Consider the following 10,242-nt stretch of genomic DNA (forward strand, 5'->3'; position numbering starts at 1 on the left):
TACTTCTGAGAACTGAGAGATTTGGGACAAACTTCTGAGGGATTTTTGAGAATTGAAACAGTTCTCCAGAAAGTTCTTGAAACTCTCTGTGTTGGTGCTTCAGGTAAGATCTTTAGGGTCAGCTTCCCCAAACTGTGCTTCTAAGTTCTTCTGATAAGCCCCTATTTCCTGATATATTCTTTATACATGGAATAGAGTGGCTTGTATTTTTTGAATGAATTCTAACTAGTAGATTTTTTTTTTCAAATTGGTTCTGGGATAATTAAACATTAAGGATGAAACTGTCATATTGATTCTCCCATAGGATTATAATTGGAGGCAGTAACAACTTCAGTGCAGGTGGAAGATGGGTCATAGTCCATAATATGCAGTAGCAAAACACTTATTTATTTACATTATCACTTCTAATTTCCTGGAGTTATGTATCCTCAGGAGGCAAGACTTTGGTAGGCTATGTAGCAATAGTAGTAATAGTAATAAAACTTCATGGTGGAAATAAATAGTATAAGAAATGTGGAATAGAGCCAGCTTCTTTTGAGTGCAATGTAAAGCTTGGAAAAAGAAACTCAATACCATGGTTTTAAATTAGTTATTCAAGGAATGGGATAAGAAACAAAGACTATGACTTTAGTTACAGTCTTGAGGAATTCTTTATTTCTTGTAGCCACTGGCCAATATTTCTGAAACCCAATAAAAAATATAATCCTGTGAGTGGGTAATTTGAAATTCAAAGTGAATGTGTAGACTTATCAGGTCTCTTATATTAAAGTTACAGCATTTACCAAGAAGGAATGGAAACTTGAAAATCATGAGGAGAAATCTGGGCAGATTTCAATGAATTTAAGTATCAACACCCCAAACCTGTTGGGCCTCCCTTGCCAACAGAAGCATCGCTATTTTTTTTTCCTACGTGACCACACCATAGTGATTTTAATTCAGGTACTCACCTTGCAAGAAATGCAGACTCTCTTTTAGACCCATGGACTACCTTTCTTTACTTCCAGAACCATAATTAGACTTAAATCCTAGTAAAACCCAGGAGGATAAGAATAAAGCATAACTTATGATTAGAAAGTTCCATATACCCAAGAAGAATTTCAATATTTTGTCAATTTATAGTGGTTTGTATGTAGAAATAGATTATAGGTGTTAGACCAGGGAATAAAGAGTTTAAGTTTGAACTGGCATAATCACAGTAGAAAGTCATAGCTCCTGACCCAATTCTCAAGACTCAACTCCACAGATCCTGTGATTCTTAAGTAAAGGAAAATTTGTGACCATAGTGAAGAAGGACTCTGCTCCAACATTTATATCATGTATCCTCCTCCTGCTCTTCCTCAGATTGAGTTGTGGTCATTAATAAATGTGATGATGCACTGAGGAATACCTAGAATTCTGAGTGATTTCTTGACATCTAAATTAATGCCAATTCTAGAGGATTCAAAATGTCTTTTTAGTCTACAGAGGTAAAAAGCAGAAGCTTATAAAGGTAAAATAATGGCGTTTTGGCTTAGGTTCTATTTCAAAATAGGTTCAGTGATACCCCAAACACCACTAGTTGTGTTCCTAGCTTCTGAATGAGTAGTTGGAGTAAGCACACTTAGAAAGTGGCAAAATCTTCCATGTTGGCTTCCTGACCTCTGGAAAGATAGGTACAATAATAAGAACCAAATGGTAGTTTGGTAGAAACCCATAATCAATATAACACACTAGGAAAAATTTCAGAGATTAGTGATATGTTCAGAGATTTGGAATATACATTCCTGCCTTGCCCAAAAGAGATAGAATTTGGAGAATAAATGTCAATTTTTGTAAACTTAACCAAGTGGCTTCATCAGACGTAACTGCTCTTTCAGTTGTAGTTTTTGTTATTATTGTTTTGCACTTGAACAAACCAATTAAATCGCTGATGTCTGGCATTCTGCTATTGCTGCTTTGGTGATTATTTTTATCTTCTATACCTGTTAGCAAAACAAGAAATTCTATAAACAGTTTGCTTTTGCTTGGCATGGATAACAGTATAGCTTCTTTGTCTTACCTCAAATGATACCAACTCTTTGTCACAATTTAGCATGCAGGGACCTTGATTCTCTCACCATTACACAGGGAATGAGGCTAATCTGTAACATGAATGATATTACGGTGCTTAGAAATGGTGATCACAATGCAGCAAATACCCTAGATAGATGTCTTAGTAAATCATATGGAAGCCACAAAGGTGGAAAATAATGGCCGTAAAAATTCAGATATCTTCCATTTTGAGGAAGTTTTTAGGTGTTTAGTGGTCTGGGGCATATTGAGATTTCCCTGAAAGGTGAAGAAAAAATTCCTGCACCTTGTACCTATCACCTCTAAGAAAGGGGCACAGCATCTCTGGGCCTCTGAATTCTAGAAATAACAGATAGACATGAGTGCATGCTAATCTGACCCATTTATCTGTTACCAGTATTGAGTTGGGCCCAGATAAACAAACATAAAGCTTTCTAGAAGGCAGGAGGTGCTCTGCTTCTTGAGTTATAGGACCAAGTAGAGCCAGTAGTGCTCAAAGTGTCTTTAGGAGATAGGGGATACTATGTAATATCAACAGGAGAATCATGCCCAAATCTTTAGGAAACTGGACAAAGTTATGCTGGGATTTTTTTTGTTGGGGGGGGAACGGGGGCACATACTATGATTCTTTTGGAAAGCAACTTCTGTCTTCTACAGGGCTCTGGCAGAGATAGACACTTAATCATGGGATACTAAATTGCTGTGTGACATGATCTACCTTTAATTGGTTACTATGTGACTTTCAAAGTCATTAATCTGGGCATACTCAGAAACATGGAAATAAAATATACATGTTCAGGCTTGATAAGACTCTGAATACATGATTGAGGTATATGAGTATATGACTAAGACTCTCAGTTAATTTATTTTTTATTTTTTTAAATGTTTATTTATTTTTGAGAAAGAGAGGTGGGGGGAGGGGCAGAGAGAGGCGGAGACACAGAATCTGAAGTAGGTTCCAGGCTCTGAGCTGTCAGCACAGAACCCAATGTGGGGCTCGAACCCACAAGCTGTGAAATCATGACCTGAGCTGAAGTTGGATGCTTAAGACCCAGCCACCCAGACGTCTCTATCTCAGTTAATTTTGCTGCATAGCAAGGAACCTCCAAATTTAACAGTTTAAGGGGTGCCTGGGTGGTTCAGTCGGTTGAGCGTCCGACTTCAGCTCAGGTCATGATCTCACACTCTGTGAGTTCGAGTCCTGCGTCGGGCTCTGTGCTGACAGCTCAGAGCCTGGAGCCTGCTTCAGATTCTGTGTCTCCCTCTCTCTCTTCCCCTCCCCTGCTCATGCTCTGTCTCTCTCTGTCTCAAAAATAAATAAAAGCATTAAAAAAACTAAAAAAAACCCAAATTTAACAGTTTAAGATGCAACCATTTATTTATCTTACATCTCTAACGATGTATAGATCACGTAAGTCTTTATCTGTGGGCCAGCTTCACTGATCTTTCTGCTGGGTTTGCTCATATGTCTTCTTCTGTCACCTGGCAGCTGAATGATCTAGGTTGGCCTCAGTCACCTGTGTAGCTGTTCACAGGTCATCAGCTGGAACATTTGAAGTGACTTTATTATATATCTCTTATTCAGGCTAGCCCAGGATTTTTCACATGGAGATTACAGAATTCCAAGAAATACAAGTAGAAGCTGTGAGATTTCTGGAGGCCTATTTTCAGAACCAAAACAAAGTTATTTCTGTCTCATTCTATTTGATAGCAAGGATATTAAGTTAGCCCAGATTCAAGAGATGGGAAAATAGATTCCACCTCTTGATATTAGGAGCTTCAATGTATCATTGCAATTTTAACAATGTACCTAGACTTTCATGGTACTTCTTTTTGCCACATTAATAACTCTTCCTCAATCAACATGTATGGCTTCATGGGAAGTTCTCTACTTCCAGACAACTAAGGAAGAATAAAATAGACCTGCTTTATAAATAATTCTGCACAGTATGGTAGCACCACCCAAAAAATGGGTGAGTGAGTACAATGGCCAGTCTCAGGAGAGTAGTTGAGGATAGTGGTGAAGAGAAATTCTACAAGTGGGCAGAAGTTTGAGTATTTCACTTCTTTGTTCACTTTTTCTATAGGAAAGATGATCAAGGATAAACATTTATTCAGGCATGATTAAGCTAGGTGGTCATGCACTTAGTAGGAAGAAGATCAGAATGTTGGTAATAACAAAGTCTGTGGGAGAAGTTGGTGGAAAGGTCTCACAGAATGCACAGAAAATATGGCAATATTTATGTCCCAATAAATGCTCACCAGATAGTAACTCCTGGTAAGAAGTTCCCCAAGTTCAGGTGGCTGAGAAGACCTACGCTGCTGTGTCAGTTAGCCTCCTTCGTGATACCTCCGTTGCTCAATGATTTCATGAACAATGGGCCCATAGTGGCAGGGGTGGAGTTATATATGATGTCAACAATATGGCCTTTATTCATTAAGCCTGATCTGTTTGCTACATAGCTGAATGCCAAACCTGCCTATAGAAAAATCAACAATGAAACCCTTACGTGGTTTCAAACAGGTGATTAGATTGAACCTCTTCCCCACCAAGAGTAACAAGGTATCTCTACTAAAATAGATGTAGCCTAGGTTTGTATTTGATTTCCCTGCCCTCAGTGGAATTTCTATAACCATCATTTTTTTTTTTTGACAATCAGTCATAGAGTACCCTGCCAGGTAAAGATTCATCAAAAGCTGAGGTGCTGAATGAGGACAAAGGAAACATGGAATGTATAGTGTAAGAAGGAAATTATTAAGTCAACCCTGGATATGTGATCAGCATCAGAAAGGAGAACTTTGGAGTTATGCATATTTTCTTCCTTGCTTTTATGTACTTTACATGTTTACCTATCCTTTCCTCTCACTTTCTCAATCTGCGATTTCTAATATATGTTAATTGTAGGTTACCCTATAATTCAGGGCTTAAATTACAAGATACTAATGGAAATTTTGTCTGAGTCTTAAAATGAAGGCCATTATTGAAAGATGAAAGGACATATAGCATTTTGTGTCTACTTTTTGGGCAAAGAGTGAGCAAAAGTTGATGATTGTATGATATATAACTGCACTGTGACAGGTCAAAATGATGCTAATACTTTATTTGAAGGTTAAAATGGGCAAAATAGGCATGTAGGAATGGATGCTGGGTTGACAAATGGTGTCATCTGTCTGTAGTACCGCACTGTCTATTGTCAACTTGGTACCAATATCACACCCTTCTAAGGTCTCTTTTGCAGAGGAAAATCCAATGTCTGCATTTCCCAGGATCTTTTTTCGTATATAATTTTAGTTTAGCATTTTCCACTTACATAGATTTGGGAGACAAAAGAGAAGGAGAATTCACTATTCTCTGGAGATCATTGCTACCAGATCTGTGAATAAATGTGAGATCTGCAGGAGTTTTCCGGTGAGTTCTTCAGAACTACTGTTTACTGCTGCAGATTGAGATTGTTGGTGGGAGCTTCAAGGAGACTCTTGTGGATTTAATGGAGTTTCTGGCAAGCTCTTATAAATTGTATTTTGGGGATTCAGGCTGAAATCTTCAGCTTTGGCTTCAAGGAACTTTGTTCTCCAAGCTCTTACAAAAGCTGTATAAGCTCATAATTCTTATATAAAATTCTATATTTCCAGAATGGCTTCTATTTTCTTCCCTGAAACAATTGGAAGGATCTATAGTGACTCTTCAGACTGATGATTACCAGTATTGATGAAAAGGAGTCTGTTAGTATAGTTTGTATCCTATAAGGGAGAACATGCATAACAGCAAATACTCTACATTTAGTAAGGTTTTCTTAAAATTAATTTGTATTTAATAAATAGTAATAGAATCTCTGCACATTAAAATACATTGTTGAGATGCTACTCATTCAATTTACTGGGAAATGAATCCTTGTATTTGATCTTTGTCTCTCTTAGCTGCCCATGTAACACCCCATCCCAGGGAAGAGAAATAGAAGATTGAGTATTTGAAAACTAATGTTGTAGCTCAATATCGTCACCTTTTTGATAAGAAGTTTGAAATTTAGGGAAAGTGATAGCCTTTGATTACTCAGCTAGGACCAAAACAAGGGCATTCTCAGTTATAATAGAAGACAGTTTCCAATAAAAAGTATCTCTAGCCAAAAAAGTCATAAGTCTACAATTCTTTATGACTATTTTTCCCATCTCTGAAGATTTCTTTTGGGCTAAAAAATATTTTTGAAAATGCAGACACCTTGTGAAATAGAGTAGAAGTATGTTAGTTACACATGCTTCTATGTAATGATTTTCTCTCCAAAACTTGACTTAGCTGAGCCAATGCAAATGGTGGACCTCACTGGGCTGAAAGGCAGTGATCTCTCATTCAAAGTGATACTTTGTAGAATAAGGCCAGCCTCATGCAGGGAATGAGTTTATGTAGCCAGGTTTAATTCCAGGAATATAGATACTGGGCTGTTAAGAAAAGAGTACAGAAAGGAAACTTGGGAGAAACTTCCCAATGGTATATTCAGCCTAAATTGGAGGTTTGTCCACAATTGGCTTTGAAAAGAGATAGGAACCATTATAAATTATCAAATCAAAGGAACTGTAAACATTGAATAGTAAAACTACATTCTCATGTTAATACCTTCATATACAACAAATGTTCATTTGCTGTCTATCACATTTCAGGAAGTGTTTTATGTGCTAAAAGAAGCCTAAGAAGACCATACAGTGAATAAAACAGCCAGCCCCTTGTCTCATGGAGTTTACATTCCAGTTGCTCTGCTGGATGTATGAGAAGCAAAAGATAGGGTGTCCATATTCAAGAGGCTTATAATTTTCAGGGGAGACAGATAATATGACCAAAAGAAAATACAAGATTAGGTTCAATGATTCAGATGATATGAGAAAGACAAGGGATAATTTTTCCATGAAGAAGGCTGTGGAATAGTCCAGAAGAAAAACCTGCATGAGTACACGAAGCAGTTGTACAACTGCTATGAATACCTTGGTTTTCATATTTGCCATAGCAGCCCTCAATATATTGGGGCAAATGGTTTCAAAGTGGAAATTTAAGTACCTTGTCCACGAAATAAGTATACTGTCAGTTCATTCTATATAGATGCTCAAAATCAGTTATTTCTCTGAGGCATTGGTGGCACCTTGGAGGCTCTGCTAGGTATAGAGACCATGTCTAGAGTCTAACTTGGCAGTCTGGTCAACGTCTGGCAAGTAAGAGTTGCTTCCAGAGGAAACTGGGAAAGTTGAGGATTCTCTCCACACTCCATGGGCTAACAGAGGAGAGAGGTGAAGCTCAATGTGAACAGTAAAGACAATAGAGGCCAAGAAGGTATCATCTGGCTATCCAGGTCAGATCTAGAGTCCAGGAGGTCAGAGAATTGATGAGAATGAATTCTCCAGAATGCAAGAGATATTGAAACTGGGTTGGTATCCTTGGCTGACTTTCTTTCATTTATTCATTTGTTCTTCCAGCTATTCAAAATGCACTGGGCACTGTGCATACTACTGCACCATCTGTTGGGGGAAAATGAAGAGGAACAGATACATTGCCCTACACCTTGATAAGCACCTGCAACACGTGCATGTGCGGGCTGCTGGAGGAGTGCACTGGAGGAGCTTTCATTCTTACCACTGTGTGGGTGGGCGAGGAAGAACAGGTGTGAGCATTTGCCAACAGAGGCACCCATAGAGCCCCCAGGTGTTCATGCTCCTGCTTAATGTCAGGGCCAAGGAGAGGCCTTTTGGGATTTTCTTTTGGTAAGTAATTAATATATGTTTCAAGTTAAATGCCAAGAGCATGAAAAGACCTCGCAGGTGCTAAGTGTTATTATAACATATTAAAATAATGAAAGCCTTACTCATCTTGCTTTGCCTAGCTTAGTGGTTATTCTCAACACTGCCTGCAGGTTAGAATCACCTAGGGAACTTTGAAAAAAATGCCAATGCCCAGGCCTCATCTCTAGATATTGGATTTAATGGATGTTTGGTGATGCCTGAGCAAGGGGAAGGGGAGGGAAGTGAAGAAACTTCCCAAGTGATTCTAATGCACAGAGTTGTGATCCAGTGCAAGCAACTCAAAGTATTCTTTTCATTTTCTCCTTTTCCTAATAGTTTTCTGAGACTCAGCTTAATTCTCATCTCCTCTGTGAAGTCTTCCCTGATTTGTTCATCTCTTTGTAAACTACTGAACTTCATCATCTGTAATACTCAAGAACTTTCTGACCAATATACTGAGCTACTTAAAAGATCAGGGGCTATAACTTTTATTGCTCTTGCATCCTAGAAATTTGACTCTTAGATTTGGTTAAATTATCCAGACTGTGGGTCAGAAGTATAATTGTTTTTAATGTCTGTTGATGCTTTACACAGAAATTGGAACATTTCATACAATATTAGTGCTGCAAGGGAACTTAACGAGCCCTAATCAGATCCTCCTTGTTCTATGAATGAAAATATTCAAGGGCAAATCATTTCTCTAAGTTCATAGCATTGCTGTGTCCCTAGTCATAAATTCTCTGAGCACATTCTTTTTGATGCCTCAGAGGTTCTCAGGTCACACTTTGTGGCATTAGAAGAAGACTGGCACAATATTATACTTTTCCTAGAGTCCTAATGATGATAAAAAACAGAACAGAAATCAGGCTATCTAAAGCTCAAGATTTAAGTTGAATGAGTACTTGAGTCCCTAGAAATGCAAGTAAAATGAAGAAGCTGATGTTTAGGTTAAATAGTTCATAACCATGGGCAGTTTCATCCCCAGAGCGGCATTTGGCAACGTGTACAGACATTTTTTGTTCTCACAACTGGAATGGGTCCTATCTGCATCCAGTGAGTAAAGGTCAGAGAGCCTGCTAAATATTCTGCAATATGTAGGATAGCCACCCACAACAAAGAATTGTCCATCCGTGAATGTTAATACTGCCAAGGTTGAGAAACCCTGCAATAGATATTTTTGCCGCCTTAGAAGAGAGGGCAAGGCCAAGGACAAAGAAGAGAGAGCCACTCTTAACTCCAAACAGAATGGCCTGCAAGTATGATAAGCTGGGGTGAGGCCTGAGAGAAGCATTCTGTGATAAGATGGAGGTCTTGACGGATGCAGTGATATATGCATCATGTTAATAAGAATTCTTACAAGGAGGCTCTGAGTCTGTCATTCAGAAGAACCCATTGTCTTATGCCCAAAGTCCTCTGCAGATAACTTGTGATTCTTTTGCATCTGAAAGCCATCCACCTGTTCTGGAGCTCGAGCATTAAGCTCAGTATTATGGACTGAATGTTTGGATCTCTCCCAAATTCATATGTTGAAGCCCTAACCTTCAATGTGACTGCATTTGGAGAAGAGGCTTTAACAGAAGTAATAAAGGTTAAATGAGGTCATAAGGGTGGGGCCCTGATCCATAGAATTAGTGTTCTTATAAGAAGAGACACTGGAGAGGCAGCAGGGTGGTGCAGTCACTTAAGCATCTGACTTTGGCTCAGGTCATGATCTCATAGCTTGTGAGTTCAGACCCCATGTTGGGCTCTGTGCTGACAGCTCGGAGCCTGGAGCCTGCTTCGGATTCTGTGTCTCCCTCTCTCTCAGCCCCTCCCTTGCCCCTCCCCAGCCCCTCCCCTGCTTGCAGTCTGTCTCTGATTCTTAAAAATAAATAAACATTAAAAAAATAAAAAAAAAGAAGAGACAATGGAGCTCCGTCCCTCTTTGTGCACTCAGAGGAAAGGCCATGTGAAGATTGCTGTATAAAAGCCAGGAAGAGAAGCTTCATTAGAAGCAGAACCCTTCCAGATCCAGATCTGGGACTTGCAGCCTCCAGGACTTTGAAGAATGAATTTCTGTTATTTAAACCTCTCTCCACCCTCCTGTGTGTGTGGTATTTGGTTACAGCAGCCTGAGCAAACTAAGATATTCAGGAAGTCTGGACAATTAGAAAAAGAACAGAGCATTATTATCATCTCCAAAGTTGCAGAAAATGTCTTATGGGGGAAACAGCAAGAGAATGAAGTCCTGGCCTTTTCCCAATGAATACTATTAGTGTGAGACCTCTACCCCAACCCCTTCACCCAGCTCTATCTCCTAACGACCCCTTTCCAGTAACACCCATTTCCAAATGACTGTGGTCTTATGCTAGTCCTCTTAGATGCTCAAGCCTATTTTCAACAGAAGCACAACATATTGAATAATGCAATTAGGAGATATTTAAATAAAAGAAG

General features: G+C 38.9%; 2 long non-coding RNA genes across 2 annotated transcripts; one reads left to right on the forward strand and one right to left on the reverse strand.

The window, feature by feature from the left end:
- Positions 1 to 670: 670 nt before the first annotated feature.
- Positions 671 to 4,398, reverse strand: LOC125914370 (uncharacterized). Its single transcript, XR_007455280.1, has 4 exons — positions 4,312 to 4,398; positions 2,039 to 2,120; positions 1,823 to 1,961; positions 671 to 1,025 (listed from the first exon to the last, which is right to left on the reverse strand). It is a non-coding gene; the product is annotated as an uncharacterized LOC125914370 (long non-coding RNA).
- A 126-nt stretch (positions 4,399 to 4,524) lies between these two features.
- On the forward strand, positions 4,525 to 5,043 carry LOC125914371 (uncharacterized). The gene is made up of 2 exons (XR_007455281.1): positions 4,525 to 4,612; positions 4,710 to 5,043. It is a non-coding gene; the product is annotated as an uncharacterized LOC125914371 (long non-coding RNA).
- Positions 5,044 to 10,242: the final 5,199 nt, after the last annotated feature.

This window comes from Panthera uncia (assembly GCF_023721935.1).
Source record: "Panthera uncia isolate 11264 chromosome D3 unlocalized genomic scaffold, Puncia_PCG_1.0 HiC_scaffold_8, whole genome shotgun sequence".
Lineage (NCBI taxonomy): Eukaryota > Metazoa > Chordata > Mammalia > Carnivora > Felidae > Panthera > Panthera uncia.